This window comes from Carcharhinus amblyrhynchos, chromosome 8, assembly GCF_965287045.1.
Source record: "Carcharhinus amblyrhynchos chromosome 8, sCarAmb.v2.hapA, whole genome shotgun sequence".
In the NCBI taxonomy this organism is placed as follows: domain Eukaryota; kingdom Metazoa; phylum Chordata; class Chondrichthyes; order Carcharhiniformes; family Carcharhinidae; genus Carcharhinus; species Carcharhinus amblyrhynchos.
This window is the reverse complement of record NC_137331.1, coordinates 60,896,082-60,917,428: the sequence shown is the minus strand read 5'-3', so window position 1 is coordinate 60,917,428 and position 21,347 is coordinate 60,896,082. Positions and strand designations below refer to the sequence as shown.

Below are 21,347 nucleotides of genomic sequence, written 5' to 3'. Positions count from 1 at the left end.
TATGCCTTTCATAATTTTATAGACCCCTATCAGGTTTCCCCTCAGCTTCCGTCTTTCCAGTGAAAACAATCCTAGTTTATTCAACATGTCCTCATAGTCAACACCCTCAAGACCAGCAACATTTTGGTGAACTTTCTTTGCATTGCCTCCACAGCTTCCATGTCCTTCTGGTAAAGTGGTGACCAGAACTGCACACAAAACTTCAAATACAGCCTCGCCAAGGTTTTATATAACTGCAATATTATTTGCCAACTCTTGTACTCAATGCCCTGGCTGATGAAGGCAAGTATGCCATATGCCTTCTTAATCACCTCGGCCACCTATGTTGCCACTTTTAAGGTCCACTACTGTGGACCTGCACACCCAGATCCCTCTGCATGTTAATGTTCTAAGGGTTCTGCCATATACAGGTTAATTCACACCTAAATTTAATCCTCCAAAATGCACCACCTCACATTTGTCTGGATTAAACTCCATCTGCCATTTCTGTACCCAAGTCTCCAATCTACCTATATCCTCTGACACCCTCTGACAATCCCTGGCACTATCAGTAACTCTATCAATCTTCATGTCATCTATTAACTTACTAATCAGATCACCCACATTTTCCTCCAGATCATTTGAGGTCACAGCACTGATCCTGTGGAACATCACTGGCTACAGGCCTCCATTCTGAAAAACATCCTTCCAGTGCTACTCTGCCTTCTATAAACAAGCCAGTTCTGTATCCATCTAGCTAGCCCACCCTGAATCCAATATGATTTTGGTTTTTGTACCAGTCTTCCATGTGGACCTTGTCAAATGCCTCACTAAAGTCCACATAAACTACATCCACAGCCCTTCCCTCATCAATTATCTTGGTCACCTCTTCAAAAAACTCCTGAACAAATCATTCTGCTTGTCATTAACTAGTCCATTTTCCTCCAAATGTGAAGAATGTGAGTAGTGGTGTGCCTCAAGGGTTCTCTGGGAGATAACTTGTTTCCATTTAAAAAATGATTTACACACAGATGCAAAAGAAACCTCATCAAAGTTTGTTGATTATAATAAAGAGCCTTACAAATACTCAGGAGGACTGCAGGGATTTAGATTGTACAGTTAGGATTGGCAGGGTGGAAAGAAAGATGGCAAATACAGTTCAAAACAGAAGCAATAGATTTTAGAAACAAAAAGGAAAGGAAGAAAAGCTTAGATGGTAAAATTTTGAACAGAGTGGAGAAAAAAAGATGTCGATGAGTGCAACATCTGTCGTTAAAAGGGTTGGTAGAAAAGAGAAATCAAATGCTCATGCAATCATGGGTTTTATAAATGTATGTAGGAAATATAAAAGTGAGTAATTCTGATTTACACAAGGCCCTACATAACAGTTGCATTATTGCTTGGAGTTCTGGTAGACATTTAGCTGATGTAGTGTGCAAATTTTGCTATCAGTTGTGACCAAACGGATATAAAAGTTTAACATGTAAATGCTGTAATGAAAGAAGATTTATGAAGATATGAAAGGGATCCCTTTCCTTAGAAGGATATTAAAGTCATGGGAAAAGTTCCCTGGAAAAGGACACCATCAAGGAAACAAGCTCTAGTTTTTTAAGTTTGTGAAAGGTCCTAAGACAACAAACAGTGTAAGTTGTTTCTACACAATGGCAATAAGAGGTATTGACTGCAGATTACGACGTGCAGAATGAAAAGGGAAGGTAGGAGAAAGCTTATGTATGGGGTCAATAGAATATAGAATGCTTTACTACAAGAGGTTATTGAGGTAGAGACAATAACATCATTTAAAATTGAACTGGCAAAGTATTTGCAAAGGTAGCATATAAAAGGATGCTGGAAAGGGTCATAACGTTGGATTAGAGCTGACAGCTGCAACTAAAGAACTACAAAATCAGAGGTAAATGGATACCACAGCCGACAAGAGGACAGTTTCACTCAGTCTCAGAATCCATCAACATTGACAGCTGCTAATGTGAACCTGGAAATTTCAAGGAGAGAAAAGACAGAAGAAACACAGCTACCTATAATTAAATGAATATCAAGAAATTTAGTCTGATCTTGGCACACTAAACCTTCACCTGGATTTATGTTTTTGCCTGCCCTTAACCAGCAAGGTAATATGTTGATGTAAAGATTTTGCAAAACTAAATATTTTTGCATCATAAATTGTTCAGTTTATGTTTTTCCATAAAACATTTGTACTTCACAAAGGTGCATTTATAACAAATTTTGTTTCAATCGATGTCATACTTGAATTGTTTCATCTAACCTTAAGTTTGTGCCATTTGTAAAATGGACTAGAGTTAAAAATTACTTTGTCCTTCAACTTGGAAGGTGATGAGTACTCAATAAACAAATGTTAGTTCAATACATACTTCAGCAGCCTGACAGCTAATCAAGCTTTAAAAATATGATAAAGCTCAAGTAGTGTTTTTTTAACAAACCTATTATTACTACCCTGAATTACCTTATGCGGGTGGTCAAGGGCAATAAATTCATCTTCAAAAGACATCTCCTACCCACCACTCTGCAAACTTTTTAAGCTGCTCAGTGCACCACATCCCCAATCACTCACCCATCAACTATCCTTGGCATTAAGACTAAGGCCTAATCTTCAAATACTCCACCTCAGCATTGCACATCAACCTACTGTACCAGCCTCACGTCATCTCTCCCTGCATTCACATATCTCCAGCCATCATTCATAGCAAGCATCTCACACAAATGCAAGTCTGCTGGACCTGATTACCTGCACCCTATAGCCTGAGAGAAAGTGGCTGCAGTCATTGTGAAGTACGGATTGTAATGTTCCAAATCTTGCTAGATTCTAGAGAAGTTCCAGCAGATTGCAAAACTGCACACATAACATTCCAGAAAGCAGAGTGACAGAAAGCAGGGCCAGAATTTAATGTTGAATGTATGGGTGCACTCCTGACCCTGGAGCATGTGAAATTGTGCAAGAAGATGTCAAACGTATACCCAATGTCATTGTGTCACACACATTATGGTCAGCAGACATATGCAGGAGTCTGAAGCTTGTCAGCTAACAATTAAAGGGCAATTCAGCCCATTAAAGAAGCAATTGGTAGTGATTTTACATAGCCTATCCACTTTTCCAGTTGGTAGACAGGCCAACCACCCAGACAGCCTTCATGTCTTTGCAGCAAAGAGCGAGATAAAAAATTCAGGGTGATATAAAATGAAAGGTGTTTGAGGGCTGAAGTCCTATGTGTGTGTGCTGTCAGGTGCTTGAATTTACAATGTAGATACAGTTTGCAGCATTCATTTGAGCTCATTTCATTTGTACTGTGCAGTTCCCTGAGGCAGCTCCACAGCAGCTGTCAGCCCCCAGGGAACTTGCTGGAAATGCCCACCCTCACCCTCTGCTCTGCTCAGTGCCCACTTCCTTCCCATGCCCCCATCCACATCCCCACCCTGCAGAAGTGTTTCTCAACTTGTATTTCACGCTGGACGCCAGTTAATTAGCCAGCCGGCATGAAATCACAGTGGTGGTCCAATTTCATCCAGAAGCTCGCATCCATTTCCAGGCCTGCCAATCATATATACCCAATGAGCACAAGATTCAGGTCCAAGAAACTATACGCCAAGTAGCTTAATATCTATCATAGGTAAAATGTTAGAATTGATTATTAAGAAGGTAATAGCATAACATTTACAAAATCATAATGGAATCAGGCAGAGTCAACATGGTTTTGTAAAATGTAAATTATGTTTGACTAATTTATTGTTCTTTGATGAAGTAACAAGCAAGGTGGACAAAGGGAAATTGATTGATGTGGGTACTTCGATTTCCAAAACTTCCAAGAAGATGCCACTCAAAGATGACTGCACAAAGTAAGAGCTCATAGTATAAGGAAAACTTATTAACATGGATAAAAGCAAACAGGAAACAGAGAGTAGGGATAAATGGGTCATTTTCAGATTGACAAAAATTGCTACTGGAGTGCCACAGGGATCAGTGCTGGAGCATCACAATGATTTACAATCTATCTCAATGACTTGGATGAAAGAACTGAATGTATAGTAACTACATTTGCTGATGGTACAAAGATAGATAGGAAAGCAAGTTGTCAAAAGGACATAAAGGACTGAATTTTCCCACCCTGTCCACCAGGGGAATTGTAGCAGGCCATGCAAAGGTTTGTTGACCTTAGGTGGGATTTTTCAATCTTGGGATGAGCGAAGCTGGAAAATCCAGCCCAGAGTCTACAAAGGGATTTAGAAAGGATAGGTAAGTGGGTGAAAATTTGGCAAATGGAGCACAATGAGGGAAGATGTGAATTTGTCCATTTTGGCAGGACGAATATAAAAGCAATAGGTTATTTGAATGGTGAGAGATTGCAGAACTTAGAATCAAGTGTTGGATCAAGCCCAAGATCATGGGTGTTACAAATGTACTTTTCAAGGTAGAGTAGGCTTTTAACTTGGACACTTGGACTTTATTATAGGTGTGCACTGAACCACAGTCAGGACCTATACTGCTTCACCAGGATCTGCCTCGGCTGGAGCTAGCCCCACCTCGGGATCACATCCTTAAAGGATCAATACTTACCCCAAACCCCCAACATAAATATATAACAATATGTGGCAGGCGGTAAAGTGATTAGCACTGCTGCCTCACAGCACCAGGAGCCTGGGTTTGATTGTGGCCTTGGGTGAAGTTTGCATATTCTCCCTGTGGGGGTGGTTGGTAATTTTGAGATAAATTCTATGTACAAAGGAATCTGTTGTCTGAGTAAATGAATCACAAAAGTTAGTATACAGATAGAGCAAATGATTAGGAAGAAAAATCAATAGGAGGATAATGCTAGTGTTTATCAAAAGATGCATCAAGTATAAAAGTAGGGAAATCTTGACACAGCTTATTAAGGCTTTTGTTAGACCACATCTGGAATGTTATGTGCAGTTTTAGTCTTGTTTCTTAAGAAAGGACATAATTGCATTAAACAATCCAGAGAAGGTTCACTCAGCTAATTCCTTGGATGAAGGTGTCATTTATGAGGAAAGCCTGAGCAGGTTAGGTCTATAGCCATTGGAGTTCAGAAGAATGGGCGGTACAGATGTTGAGAGGATGGTTCCCTTTGTGGTGGAGACTAGACTAGGTGGCACAGATGTAAGAACAGGGCTCTCCCATTACACACTGAGATGGGGAGATTTTATTCTCAGCACTGTTAATCTGTGGAATGTTTCTCCACATGTAGTAGTGGTGGCTGGGTCATTGATATTTTAAAGGCTAAGTTGGATAGTTTTTTTTATTCAAAAGTAAACTGTTTGGGGGTACAGAGGAAAGTGAAACTGGGGCCATATTTGGATTGGCCATGATCTTATCGAATGGTGGGAGCAGGGATGAGGGACCAAAAAGACTGCTCCTGTGCCTAATCCTTGTGTTGTTGTGACAGGCAAAGGCATCCAAAAGACCAACAGCAAAAGAATGAACAAGAATGAATAGATTGTTTTTATTTGTACAAGCAATGTGTTTTGGGTAAATACCTAGTGGAAAGCTGATGGCATTTTTTATGGATCTTGATCACGAGGACATAGTGGCAGGGCATCCCATTATAGGGAGGCTAGGCAGGGAGGGGGGAGCAATGATGATTGGCGAGATGATATCCTTAAAGGAAATGGAGTCTGAGCACCAATCCATGGACAGCCTATTCAGAGCGAAGGGGCCTTGGCTGCATCCTCCTGCCTCCTCCTTTATCTTTGCATCTGGATGCCTGGTGCTCATGGCATGGCTGAACCCTCATGATGAAAATTTTGTGCGGGACATAACAGGCCATCAGGAACTTGAAACAGGTTTTGGTGTATGGAGGGCTCTCTCTGAATAGTCTAGGCAGTGGGCATGTTGCTTTAGTCACCTGATGTCTACTTCATGAGTTTACTGGTGGCTCCATGGAAACTTTATTGTATGTCCATTGTCCCCTCATGGTTAACTGGTGGAGGGGGATAGCTTTTCTCCCCTAGTGGCTAATCTCTGATTCCAAAGATAGTGGGTATGATAGCCTGCTCCAGAAAGGAAGCATCATTTCTGTTGTCAAAATTGAGGCATTTGCTACAATTATAAACATTGATGGAACAGTAGTCCATGCGGTTACAATAACTCTCCCCATTGACATAGGGCCTATAAAAACATGTACATGCAATTGAGGGCTCCACCACAATTGGAAACCATCCTGTATTGGCAAATCCACATCTTCTCTTTTCCATCTTCTGCCTGTTTAGAGAGAAAATTATGCCATTCCATCTCTTTGCATATAGGGCCTCCTCAGCAATGGACAATATACTGGAATTGTCAGTATAATTGTCAATACAATTGTCTGCTTCACCTGGAATGATCTGATCGCAGGCTATTGGCAGGCAGCCTTTGCCAACACTATCCTTGCCCTGGTGTGAAGCTGCAGGTCCTCTTGTAGGAAGTGGTGTTGTTCTGTGACTACCTCATTGCTAAGTTTGTGTTGCTAGGGTGGAGATATGGGAAGTATTCTCTGAAAGACTATGATAGATTGGGCTTTCTGTGGACAGCCTTCTCCTCTTCCTCACTCCTCGCAGAATTTCCCTGATCTGCAGCCTCCACTCAATTTTGTCGTTGTGCTGCAAAACCTAGAGGGCCTGCAACTATAGCCCTCTTATAGACTTGACATGGGAAGGTAGCAAAATCCATAGATTTCCTGAATGGATGTACCAACTCACCAACAGAGCTCCAAAATGAAAAGAACAGACCATCCACAAACTTTGCCATAGCACTAGTAAGTCAAAAGTGCCTCATCTGCAAATTGGATGGGTCACTCTTTTCAAAAGTGGGTGAGGGGAAGGGTTTGTGCAGTTGAATACCTACTCAAATGAGAATGATTAGCACGAGCATTCACCGGACTTGAGCAGTTTAAATGATGAAACCTTTGACAAATCAGAAGGAACAGTTGTTAAACATCCTCATCAGTCCTTTACCAAACCTTCCAGCACAAACACAACATACTCCCATCCGGTACCTGGGTGGAGGGTATTGCATGAAGCAGTCTTACACAACTGCAGGTTGCATTCGCTTATGGACTCCTAAGATGCATATGTGTCTTGCTGCCTTGAGGAGTCCATGGACCATGTACGTGTAAGTTGTCCTAGGTTGCATCCCCTTTTTAGTTTAGTGGAAGATCTATGATTTTCTTTTTCATTGCACTTCAGCCCCACGATCCTGATTTTCTGGCGGTGAGAAAGCAGGACCTCCAGGTGGGCCTGCTTCTAGGCCAAATCAAGATGGCCATTTGTAGGTCCAGACAGCAGGGGGTCAAGGGGATCATCCTTCCCAACTGTTTTCCCCTCTTCTGTGTCTATGTCTGCTGCCGGGTGTCCCTGGAAAGAGAGTATATGGTGTCTGCTGGCACCATTAAGGCTTTCTGTGCTCACTGGGCATCACAAAACTGCTGTATTTTACCAACCCTTTTAATCACATCTTGTTTTGATGTTTTAAGTTTCCTTTGAGATTCTTTTTACTTTGTTGCAGTGTCCCTTTAAAGAGCTGCATTTTCATTTATTCTTCAATTCGTTGATTTAGTTTATTTGGTTAATCAAAAGAAGCACAACATGCCCATACTAATACCCTTCCCAGCATGGGGTGCCATGCAGACTGCACAAGAAATGGTCAGCAATGCATTGCGTGCATTATCCTACTTTGCATCTTCTGTCATACCAGCAGCAATAACACTGTGAAACCCAGTTTCATGGCCATTATGTTGTCACCATATTTTCCTCATACAGAAATTGGGGAAATTATTCCTGGAACAATATGCAACTGAAAAAGGTATCTCTTATTATGAATAAAATGTTGACATTCAAATAGTCTCATAGTAATATTTCTACTGGTAGCTGGTGCTGCTGAGATACTACATGCCAACAACCTGAAGGATTATAATCGTTAACCCTGTTGGGTTTTAAAATTTTTAACATTTCACTATTATTTTATTGCATATGTAGTGGTGATTAAGAGTACTATTACGCTGCCAGCCTTGAGCAAAATGTTTCCAGGAGCACCCTAGTGCAAAATGTATAATTTTGATGCTCGGTTTCAAAGCCAACCAGTGTGAAAATTTCTTGAGTTTGATTTGCAGCAACTCCAATCTAGTTCCAAACTACAATTCGATAATGCTCAGCTGTTTCATAAACTTATTTCTTCATGTTCAGAAAAAGCCCACTCTTACCCCAAGTTCCAAATATCAAAATGTATACATAGCTCCGAGCATGGAATGCCCAGTGTCACTCCATCACTGACCTCTGTGCAATTAGGAGCAATCTATGGTCAGTAGTATAAATCATGGAATTATAAGCTGAGACCCACATTTACAGTTGAATTGAAGCCTTGTAAAAATATTGCAACAAAATGCAAAAATACAGGCAGGGCAAAACATGCTTTGTTTATGAAGGGCTAAATCTGATCCCGAGTTGCTGTGTAGACTGATCACTTTTTAAATGTTTTAATGAACATTTTTATTAAATAATATTTTGCGAGTTACTTTTCAGACAATGTAAGGACTTTTAAAATATCAAAGTTGACTGAAGAAAGTGCAATATCGTAGAAAGTAATCATTTGGAAGCCAAGATATTACATACCCATGCATGTTTTGTTGATTTGTAGTATATTGTTATATAAAGGTACCAACATCTAAATAAGATTGTTTGGATAAAAGATTCTGAAGTATCTTCAATATGAACTGGAACTGAAACATTCGCCAGTTCAAAAAGGTGCAGGGATGTCATATACAATTCCAATTGAATGGATATGGATGAATTGATATAGATGGATGGATGGATATAAATGGACAGACATGGATGGATGGATGGATATGAATGGATGGCTATAGATAGATGCAGTGAGAAGTCTCACAACACCAGGTTAAGTCCAACAGGTCTATTTGGAATCCTAAGCTTTCAGAGCGCTGCTCCTCCATCAGGTGACTCACCTGACGAAGAAGCAGCATTCTGAAAGTTCGTGATTCCAAATAAATCTGTTTGACTTTAACCTGGTATTGCAAGACTTCTTATTATGCCCACCCCAGTCCAATGCTAGCATCTTCACATGATAGATAGATGGATATGGATGGATGCTATAGATAGATGGGTATGGTTGGATGGATGTGTAACCTGAAATATTGCTTCAATTTTATGAAAGCTAAGTGTAATGTACCTTAGCTAGAGGTTGGATCAGATAAAAGTGAATACACAAATTGATGAGTTATAAACTCTCCGGCATTATACTGTTCATTGCTCAAGTAAACAATGTTAAAAAAAACTTCACATGATTAATCTTCAATACAATGCAGATGCTAACAGAAAACTACCTTTTCTTCTCACAATTTCGTATACCTCAGGTGTTTTGCCTTTTTAATGGTGAATGTTTCAAAATATTCTTACGTTTGTTTTGTGTTGACCATTGGATTTAGTGGATATGGTGATTCAAGATTAGAGAGAGAAAGTGAAGGAGTGAAAACATTTTAGGCGAAAACAGGTTTGGTTGATGGGAGAGCTATCTATTTGTCATTTGTATCCGACTTCTATAACATTTCGAGATTCTCCCGCATTTTCACAGTAACTTCATTGCAGTGTTAATGTAAGTCTTACTTGCGAATAATAAATAAACTTCACTTTTTAAAACTTCTCCAACTTGTCCTTGGGGTTATAAAGTATCTTCTCAGCAATCTGCATGATCCAACCTTCCAGTTAATAAAAAGGGTAAAACCTCGACGGCTAATTGAAGGAAAACTAAGCCCCATGTCTAAATTATGATTTATTTTTGTTTTAGTCAGATGTTGACTGCGGCATGAAAATAGTATCGATGTCGGTTGGTAGGAAACGAATGATTATCGGACCTTTTTAATATTGACTTCCCACTGTAACCTTAACTCAATCTATTTATGTCATTGTTTATAACGACATTGAGGATATTCCAGTTGCATCAGTGATGCAATTCTTATTTACTGCTGCGAACTCCTTGTTTAGTGCACACAGTCCGAAATGGTTTAGGAAGTTCTCTGTATTCGACGAGTGTAATCACTTGAAAATAATTCGACAGCCCTAACTTTTGTTGGTGGACAAATCTAGTATCAAATCTGCCAGTTTTATAACAAAATACATCTTTCCATGGTATCGTAATGACGCGCTTAAAATGTTCGGGTAAAATATGCATCTTGCTTTAATCAAAATCATTTTAAATGAAGATTTACAGGAGTAAACCTATTAGATTCTGCCATAGAATCGCATCTAAACAATAAACCTCCGGGTGATTTGCTGTTAGACCCATACTGTGTTAGTTAGCGTAACACATGTTACTTTGAGGTTTCACGTAAATATTCGATCTTTGTTCACAAAATACCAACCAAATAAGAGTCAATAACGTGCTTTATCTAAGGACAAAGGAAACATTATTACCTTGGTTAAAACCGGAAAATCCCTGACTATTGTTGTTTGATCTTTATACAATTTCCTTTTCAAAACTGGTTTCGTGTATTTCAACCACATTATAAAGAAGAGCGGAATTTTGTGAAATTCCTACATATACTGGTTTAGCTTTGGTTATGTAGGTGGCATGGCATGAATAGTATCAAGTTCTAATTTATATTTTCCGACTGTTTAAAGAAATCTTCCAAATTGCGTTCATAATTCATATAGTACAATCTATTTCCGGATTGTCTATCAAATTGCTTCCACATCGTGTAGACTAACGTGTTTATTTTATTAAAATTCACACACGGGGTTTGCAGATCGAATGTCTTGCCTTATGTCAATTCAAGGCTGAATCTTAACCCTTTCGTGGATAATGAGGAAATCATCAAACTTGCATTTTTCAGCAAGGCGCCGCCAGCTTGAGGAAGAAAAAAACGAGTAAAAATGAATAGATTTCGTTAGGTGTTGTCACATACCATCAAACAGGAGCAACATCTGGTTTTATTCTAATCGCACAAATCATTCCTAAACTCTGGGATTCCATCTCTAAACCTTTCCCCTTCTCTAGCTTTCTCTCCCCCTTTAAGATGCCCCTTGTAATCCAGCTTTTCGACTAAGTTTTTGGTCACCTGTTCTAATACCTCCTTTGGTAGCTCTGTGTCAAAATGTTGCTTTAACATTGTCCTGTGGAGTATGGATTACACCATGGAGTATGTTGTATATAAGCCAGTTTCTATTATTTCATCACATGACCGCCCTCCCCACTCCCATTTCCTCGTGCCTTAGGTCAAATCCCAAACATTTTTAGAACCAATAAACTAAAATGTCGAAAGAAATGTAAGGAAAATGCATACAATCTTTTCGATGCGTCCAGCAGTTTTTCCATTGTTTACTTGTGACAGTGTTCAGGGATCGCTTTTGATTTCCGAGGCTCCCGGTTAATTCTGGAGGACTAACAAGAGAAAACCCTAATGTAGACCACACCTTAAACAGAGGAGTCCATGAAATGTGCAAATAAGCCAAACCTCTGCCAATACTGTCCTAACAACACACGTACAAACATATCCTAAAAATTATTGATCATTGCACACGTGCACGTAGGCCTGTTAAAGAATAGTAATTCCATGGTGGTATGAATGCACTATACCTCTCTAAAGATACATATAGACTAAATTGCAGTGATGTGTGAGATATGTAAGGAAAGCAAATAATCGATTACCAATCTACGAATTATCTTCACAGTACACAAGCTTGTGTCCTCTCAGTGCACTGAGCAAATCATTTAATCTTGATCTCCTGGATGTTCTTTTATGGAATAATTGAAATCGTGTTTCTTTCAATTGGTCAAAGGCATAATAGTTTCTTTATGCTTCGTGTAAATGTAACCATTAGCTACAGTGTATCATAACTTTAGTACCTTTGCCTTTAGTCCTTCTAACAACTTTCTTGACTTTACTGTCTCCGTTGATCTTAAATCGAGCTAACATCTTTATTACAACGCTGATTTCAATTATCTTTTTGTGGTGAATATTATTTTCCACTTGATGACTCCTTACACAGACTAAAGGGTCAACGCATCGAAAGCTGAACACTGCACCCACAATTATGAAGCTCTTCTGCCGTTGACAAAAGAAGAGCGCTTTTTATTGACAGGCATTCCCTGTCTCACCTTAAACTTCTAACCATCCGCTAACCATCTACGTCCACTTCCATAACATCAATTGACTCAATCCTTACCTCAGCTCATTGCTGCTGTTACCCCCAAACTTCACCATTCCAGTCTCGCATTTTGGATCCTCCTTAAACCGGAAGTCATCAAAGACTCTGCTGCCCATGTCTAACACACGCAAAGCCACGTTCAACCATCTGCCCTGTGCTCCTGACCGGCACCGGCCCCCAGTTGAGAGATAGAACCATTATAAGACTGTAATCCATCGTTGGTCTCACCACTGCTTACCTTAGTTATCCCCTCCAATCCTACAAACACCAAACCCCCACTATCTCCCCACACACACTACCCGTACACACACCCACCAAACCCCCACCCATGCCCCACACCTCCCATCCACACCCCCGCACCCACACCCACACCATCCCCACCCACACCACCAGCCACACCCGCACCCACACTCCCACCCACACCCTCACACATCCCCACCCCCACACACGCCCCCCAGCCACACTCCCACCCACCGCCCAAACCCCACCCCCACACACGCCCCCAGCCACACTCCCACCCACCGACCAAACCCCACCCCCACACACATCCCAACACCATCCCCACACACGCCCCCAAACCATCCCACACACCCCTCACCCAAACACACACCCTGCCCACCCACACTCCCACATCACACCCACACACATCCCTACACCACCCCACGATACTCCCACCCACCCACACCATCCCCATCCCCACACCCCTACCCACACACCCCCACCCACACACCCCTTCACCCACACTCCCACACCATCCCCCACACCACACACACACAGTTCCGCCACCTGTACGATACATGCACTTCTCCAATTCTGAAATCTTGAAGAACTCCGTTTTGGCGGCTGCTCCTTCAGCTGCCGAGGCCCTGGCTCTGAAATCCATCGCCCACCACCCCTTCCCTCCGTTCCCGCCGACGCCACACGCACCTCTTCATCATCTCCCAATTTTAAATCGTCGAAGATATATTCCGTAAACTTTACCCCTTTGACCAAGTTTCTGCTTGCCTACCCTATCATTCCGTCGGGTTGGCATAGACAAAATGGGTCAAATGGCTTCCTTCTGTGCTGTAACTTTTCTATGGTTTTATGGTGCCAAATTTTGTCTAATGATACATCTGCAAAATACTTTGGGAAACATTACTGTATTGTAAAGATGCTAATAAATGCAAGTGGTTGCTGTTTTTTTATAACCTGTTCTAATTTGTCAATATTGCTTTGATTGTGCTCTTCTGAATCTTTCCTTTGCGGATACTTGTGTTTTACTACAGTCTCACTGTGTTGACATCAAAATTCATCACTCGGTTTCCTATTCATTTTCCCCACTATCTTAAACATATTGAGCTTTTATTTCCCTCGGTCTTCTTGCCTTCCCCCCTTTCATGTCCAGACTTTTAAAACCACAGCCCAACATCACTTATTCAATATCTTTTGAATTACCTCCTCAATGTTTTCAACCTTGGATGTAGTCAATTTTCCCGATGGCTTGCGCTTAAACTAGGTTGTATTGTAGAGTAAGGATGACTGTAAACACTGATTGCCTTACATGTGAACTTCAAATATTACTAGGCTGCACTAAACTCTATTCTTTTCCTTCTCATCGTTAGGACTGTGGACTAAAAATCTTAGAAGTTGGCCCCTTCAAGCTTTGAATTCATATAACACCTTATACAAACGTACATCTTTAAATTAAAGTTATCAGATTACTTAGCATACAATGAATTACTAGGACGTCCGGTGTCTGTTTTTATCTAAATAAACACAGCAGCCATTTTGCACACAGCACGATTCTACAGCGAACAATGAGATCAGCAAGTGTGCAAATTAATGGAGGAATGTTGGCCAGGACACCAGGAGAGATTTTTGCTTTTCTTCAAATGCTGTTAGATTGTATGTCCAACTAAGCCAGCGTCAGGAAATAGAGATACAAATGAAACAGCTTATCTGAATGATAGCACCTGCGGCACTGCTGCACGTACCACTGAGTGAAATCAGGTCCCCGAATGGGATTCGAAACCACAATCTCTTGGCCTCTTATAAGACTGGAGTGAGACGGACTACGACACGTTGGTACTTTAACTGTTACACCACGCTGGACCCTTTCAGGGCACTCATGCAGTCTATGAAGGCGATTAATATTGTTCTTATATTACATGCAGACTAAAATCCCAAAGAGTACAGCCATCCTCACAGTGTGCACATAGACTAAACTCCAAGCATTATTACCCCTCTCATTGTGGAACTACTATGCAACAAAGTTAATGCAGTGCCTTATCATAAGTCTCCAGGTGATTTTAAAACGATCAACTTAAACTAACTCTGAAATAAAATGTTATTTTATTCCATTTTATTCCACTGTGAGTTTCCCAAGTCATGTATTAAATATATGTCTACTGTTTCCCTAGACTAAGTATTGATGCACAAACTTTTAAATACTTGACACACACACACATGCAGCATGTTTTACAATGCATCGTTTAATTTAGAAGAATCAAAATTCGGAACCAGGCATTCTCGTCTTGCGGAATACACCAGGGAGAGTGATACGTTTTGAAATCAGCTCAAATCCTGTGGGGTAATGCAGTGGCCCCATGCAAATACAAGGACAAATTACAAAGTAATAATTGTAATTTGCTTAAATTATATTATCCGCTATAAAAGAAAGATTTCGACGTAAAGGTGGGTTGGAAAATTGGATTTGTTTTGGCTTTGATATTCGATTTCATGTTATGCATTGAAGAACAAAGTGTTTCTTTTTTAAAGCAATTTAAGCCCGAATTAGTTCCTTTTTATTAACACTAACATTCAATTGCTCCGGATAATAATTGTTGGAGTTTCAGTGAAGACCATTGTTTATTATAAATGCGTTTTTTATATATAGGTTTCAAAGAGACGATGGCTGGATTTGATCCCAGATCATGGGTCAGCTACAATACTCCCGCCTATCAATCAGCCACCAGGTCAGATCCGCTGCAGGAAATTAACCATTTTGTACACACACACGAGCGCGCACGCGCGCACATTGGGGATCCTCATATTTAAGGATCGCTTTGCACTTTCCTCCCTGTCCATTCATCTCAGGCCCTCAAAGACTCAGGTGACCATCCTCTGATTTTCAACGCAATACGTTGTAACCTTTATCCGCAACCTTCCACAAATCATCTTCTGTCATAAATTATTCTTTTCAAATTAAACCTATGGAGATGATGGCGAGCAATACAATCCAATGCGGACCTTATACATGCTGCCGTCCACCTACAAGATTTAAACTGTCTGCAAATTTAAAACCAGAGAGACTGCGTTGAAATTGAACAGTTGCGAAATTGATCAATGCGACATTTACCAACATAATCTCTGGGAAATCATTCTAACATCAAAGCACATACGTTCAAAGCATTCACTTTGCACTTTCACATTTTCAAACTTCTCATTAACATTTCGGGACATTTGTTAATGTTAGTGGCAGTTAGCTCCGTCTGCCTTATCAGCAATTTAACCAATAGATCTTTCAGTTCCCGTTTGCTATGTGACCTAGTATCTTCTTACCTGAAATCATTTCCCACATTAACTCCAGCGAGGGCAGAGGGATACTAAGTGCCAACTCTCTCTGCCCTGTGCAGAAGTTGCAACGTCAAACAAACTTTCGTCAGATAATAGCCCTTGCAGCTGAAGTGCCTATCGAAGTTCTCCCTTTCTTCCTCTTTTCAATGAGGCCTCTGGTCAGTGCTGATTAATAACTTTTTTTCTCTCTCTGTTGTGAAGTGCAGGCCCATTGCAGAACAATGGGGATGTCCTATGACCAAGAAAAGACTCGACCTTGTGCTATTTGATTGTGTGAAGCTGAGAAAGGTCTTTAGCAGTGAGACCCAAAGCAATGACCCGCATATCTCCCGCAGACACTTCATTCACAAAGCTCGACTTGCAGTCGCCCGAATCTCTTGTTTCGCTACAACAATGTATAGAATTTTGTTAAAAAGTAAACCTTGCACACTCACAAATACTGCTTGGCCATATTTAACGTGGCATTTTATATCATATACTTTGCTTTGGTTTCCATTTGCAGATGGGCAGTTGATCCTGAACAAGTTCAGGCTGGTAGTTGAACATTAATTCTTTTTCATCTATTTTGCCTCAATAACATACTGCGTTCTGGATGCAGCCTTTTAGCGTCCATGTTTAAAAGGGGATTTAAATGTCCCACACAACCAAGCAAAAATGTATAATTTAAAAGGGCAAGAGTTGTTCTTGCAAGTAACATTTGATTACTGATGATGGTATTTACCTGCATTTTACTGTGGGGTTAATTTCTAAAGGCTTTTCTCCGCTGTGTAAATTTCCTACAGCTGTCCTATATTACCTAAGCGAGTTGTAACCAACACATACCTGGACATTTTTATTCAATAGCTTAAGTGTTAATGTTTCGATTTGGGGTTTCATGGATTTGATTTGACATAAATCAGATAGGGTTAATGTTAAACGAAAGAATTCTACCTTGGGAAACCATCGCGTGCGTTGTGCCGTTTTAAGCCTTCACGGATTCAAACTAGTGAATGAATGCCCTTTAATAAATAGCCCATCACATTCACACCTCTGGAATAAGATTGATGAACTTTGCTTTGGTGCCATGTGAATTCTTACCGTTACAACAGGATGAAATCTGGTTTTACATGATAACATTACCTTCGTTTGATTTTCTCGGATCCCTAAAAATATACAGTTGAAAACGTATCCAGTTGTGAAATGAAAGGAAGTTGGGGGTGGGGGGGGGGTGGATTGTGTGTTTTGCACGAGTCCGTTGTGTTGTCCGAAATGCCATTGTAAGGTCACTGAGCAGCATTTTAAATGAATGCTCTAATATTTTCGAGGTGGACAAACGCAACTGTTTCAAACGCCTGTTCTGCTGTACGCGCACGGCCATAAGCAGATATTCAGACTGCATGCTGCATGTGTCTTAAAGCCGAGGCCTGACCCCTTCTATACCATTCATTGTATTTATATGCAAATATTCTTAATAGATCTCATTGCTGTCAATGCGAACATGCCGTGCACTTTTCACACCAAGTCAGCGCTGAAAAAAATGGCCCTGCTCAGCAATTTAAATTGCTTGTGACCAGTAACATAATGCAGGAGAACCTCAAAGGATAATTAAATGGATATTATAAAGTTGTGTGTTTTAGAAATCCACAAATATTTTTAGATGGCGGTAGTCATTGCTAGAGATATACTTATCACCTATATATGTCCTATGCACGCTATACGCTTATTTGAGATCCTCGTTGTTAATCCAAAAGCTTGCAGTATTTTAAGGGCTACCCGAAATAACACGAAAATGCCAAACGAAAGTCATGCATTGCCAGTGTCGAGTAACTGCCAGTTACTGTCCAGACCAAAACTGAGCCCGGCCTTAGAAAGCGACTAAGCCCTGAAAAGGAATGGACTGTATCACTATGTCATTAGCGGTTTCTTAATAAATGTTTCGATTTAGACCGAATTGGCCAGTTTTATTATCGGCATTGTGTGTTAAGCGAGCCCAAGCGCAAGTGCTCCTCGCTCGTTCATTTAACGGGCTGTTGATTTGTGTCCTCGAATTCCCGTTCCAAAATGAGAAACCTTTATTTTCCCTCATGTAGTGGGCGGCCATGTGAATGCAACCCAGTGTACAAGCTGCTGCCGCTGACAGAATACTGATGTATCACCCAGATTTCCAAACTCCTCGTACAGACTCGTTTAGGATAACTGAAAGGGGCATATTATTATGCAATTTAAGTAAAGGGATATTGACTGATGTCAAAAATGCACAATAAAAATGCATCAGCATTGAAAGCACTGCCTGTGACAAAGTGACAGCTTAGGAGACCAGAAACAGGGATGCTATTTGTTACGAGGTTACTGTGTGTATGAGTACAATAATAATGGTACAGTCTATAAAATCTCCGCAGTTAGAGGTCATTTTGTTAAGGACGCCCTTTTAAACCTTCCTGGAGAAAGGCGATGAATGACTCTAGAGGTTTATACTGTATTACGAGACGTTTTCAATGCTCTATAGAGATAGCGTCATCCAGTCCAAGGTAGGCAGCTGAAGCAACGTGAAGTCAGAGAAAGGCCTTTTCAGTATACAAAATAGACAGTGATTAGAAACCAGAATGTTGATCTGTATAATCGTTTGAGATTAAAAATTGTTTGTTTCCTGTTAATAATCCCGCAGATGGAGCTATCAATAGTCCGGCGATTTCCACCAGAATGCGGATTAAAGAGCGAACCCGTGTTGGATTTGGGAAATGACCAGCCTGTATGGAGAAATTAAAAACGGCAGCCTTTGATGAAATGGACTGCTGTCCAAATATTTGGTGATTAAAGGACTTTAATCAAAATTTATCAAAAACTAAAAGAACAGAAAGCATGCGTTATCGTCAGCTCATAATAGTAATAAATATGTGATGTTTTTAAATTTGATCAATTCGATTAAGTTTTTACATATAACTGGCTTGACAATTTAATTCACGGTATTATAATAAACTGGATATAGAAATGGTGTAATTAATAAAATTCTGAAGTTTCTGACGGTGTTCAGTGTGTTATTGTGTGCACCTATATTCGGCAGACCAGTTTTATCAACTGTTCAGCTTCTAACTGCAAATGAATAAGTGGTTATGATTTATCCATGAAAACCAATGCCTTGACGTGTCTATAAATGCGTATTCGGCTGCACGTAGGAGCTGTCACATCGGAGCATTTTTTCATTGCTATCTTCGAAACAATTACACCTACAGAAAACATGAAAAAATGTCCTTTTTATAGCGATGCAGTGGGTTCTAAAATGCACAATGTGTGCAGTGGGTACTCCTTTCCCGAGCTCATTGCTAACACCCCACCCATTCGAACTGCGCTGGGCTTTTCGTCAAATCACAATTACATACTGCCTTTTTAATCTCTTTGTTGCTACCATAAAGTAAATGTGTCAGGCACGATCTTCCAATTATTCTCAAACCTCCTTGCGGACCAGATCCTCCACACTTGCTGAGTGGGCTGGCAAACTTACACATTTAAATGAGATTGAGGGACGGAGAAGTAGGTTTGAAGAAGTGTTCAGAGCCAGATGTTCGAACACAAAAGACGAAGCAAGGAGAGAGAGAGAACAAGCAGAACGGGGTAAGAAAAAAATCCCTGCATTTGGAATTGGGAACTGCACATCAACCCTGCTGGAAGCGGACAAGAGACTGGGAGAGAGTGACTGATTTAACTCATTATGATGCATGGTGCGACCTGCCCTCTTTTTTGAGGGGGTGGAGGCGAGGGGGCGGGTGGGGGGGGGGGGGGGAAGAAGGCACGCTTTGCTGAGCTGGGAGCATCTGACTCAGAATGAGAGAATGCAATGCGCTCATCCCGCTAGTTCACCACTTCAGCCACAGAGTGCAGACTGGCTGCTACTGAAGAAAAAGGCTCCCCAGCCGCAAGCCCAGCCTGCTTTTACCGTGCTCCCAACTTATGGATGTGAGGACAAGTATTGAAAGCAAGAGGGCGGTTTCATCAGAGAAGCTTTGACTCGCTTGTAAGTTGTGTGCTTGCTGAAGCAATTTCTAAGTTGAATTTCGGAGACGCATTGTATGGACCTGACTCGGGGTTTGTTCTCTCCCACCCACCCCCACCCCGGTTTGCTAGACATGTTTTAGGGGCTGCTGTGTGTATTTTCCTCTATGTGAAAAACAAGATTTCTTTTGGGTGGTAGGGGGTGGGTTCGACATGGAAGAGGAATGAATGGACCTCCCGCACTTCCCCACCCCAGTTAGTACAATGACTTCCAGTGGTTTCCATGCTGGGTCGCTAAGATTTTCTCGATGCATTCTCGGAGCTGTTTATGTAACTAACTGACGTTTAGTTTGAGTTCTGATTGTGTTAGCCCCCACCCCCACCCCCCACACAAACACACACACACACACACACTTCTTCACACTTGACCTTGGCGAATGACGAGTCCGCTTCCCTCGCATTTGTTAAGGTTTCCTTTTGATTTGAAACTCTTGAGAAGACGGGAGTAATCTCCGATTTTATCTTAAATGGGCTAGGTTTCCCTCTCCTTCGGAAGCACACTTACAAGACGAGGACACAAATTAGTGACAACCCCTCCCCCCAAAAGGTTTCACAAGTTGAAAGAATGCAAATTGCCTTCCCTCTCTTTGTCTCCGGTGCTGAAGCCGTGGGAGCTGCTTCTTTAGAAAAAAATGGCGAGTCCCATTGTAACTGGACTATTTTCTTCCGGCACTTTAGTGAGATTCTACAGAGCCAGGCGTCTTTTGCATATTCTTTTGTGCGGCGCTCATTGTGCACGGACGTTTGGAGAAAGCGACGTTTCAATCGATTGCAAATCACACAAAACCGCAATTAGAGTTATCCCAATCCTCAGAGGCGTTCGCTGTATGGTTTTGGTGTGGGATCGGCCGTCCTGTTTGCCGTCCCTTGCCCTTGCCCGCTCCGTGTTCAATGGTCTTCGGTTCGGAGAAGCGTGGCTGCTTTCCACCAACTTGCTGGCCCAGAATCCTGCCGTCCCCCACGGCGAGAAGCTACATTTAGAACCCAGGGCATCGGGAAATGTACACGGTAATGTTGGATAGATTGCAGGCTAGAAGGACGAAGATACTGAAATGCGTGTTATGGGCGATTTGCGTGCCGATTTGTTCCACCCTTGTTTTTAATCAGCTGTAGTAATGTATAAGGAGACTTTTTAAAAATACACTATACTGACGCTAATTAAAATGGGTCATTTTGCGTGACTGAATATACTAAAAGGGGACAAAATGAACGAGCGCCGATGTTTATCTGAAAATGATAAATATACCTTAGTTTATATTATTTATAAACTTTAATTTTACATGCATTCGTAGATGTTTTAATAATTGTGGGCTGTTAATTCTTAAATAGAAATTCAACAGATTGCAAAGGAAATAGAACAATCTGTTAACTTCCAGTTAAGGCGAGATTCTCTAACAACAGATATCAGTTAATCAACTGACATAATAGGAAATGTTGAATTTAGTGTTCTGTTTAAGGATGTAAATGACACCACACTATCAACATATGATGCATAGGTGTATTTATGCCATCGGAAACCAATGGGATCGAGCATATCGCTTAGTTAAAATCATTATTCCTCAAAACGGTCACTTGAAAATGTAGTGGAAAATGCATCGTGA

General features: G+C 41.0%; 2 long non-coding RNA genes across 2 annotated transcripts; one reads left to right on the top strand and one right to left on the bottom strand.

Moving 5' to 3' along the window:
- Positions 1–10,279: 10,279 nt before the first annotated feature.
- LOC145347008 (uncharacterized) lies at positions 10,280–15,871 on the bottom strand. The gene is made up of 3 exons (XR_013887752.1): positions 15,706–15,871; positions 11,298–11,395; positions 10,280–10,861 (listed from the first exon to the last, which is right to left on the bottom strand). It is a non-coding gene; the product is annotated as an uncharacterized LOC145347008 (long non-coding RNA).
- A 1,975-nt stretch (positions 15,872–17,846) lies between these two features.
- Positions 17,847–18,717, top strand: LOC145347007 (uncharacterized). Its single transcript, XR_013887751.1, has 2 exons — positions 17,847–18,227; positions 18,365–18,717. It is a non-coding gene; the product is annotated as an uncharacterized LOC145347007 (long non-coding RNA).
- Positions 18,718–21,347: the final 2,630 nt, after the last annotated feature.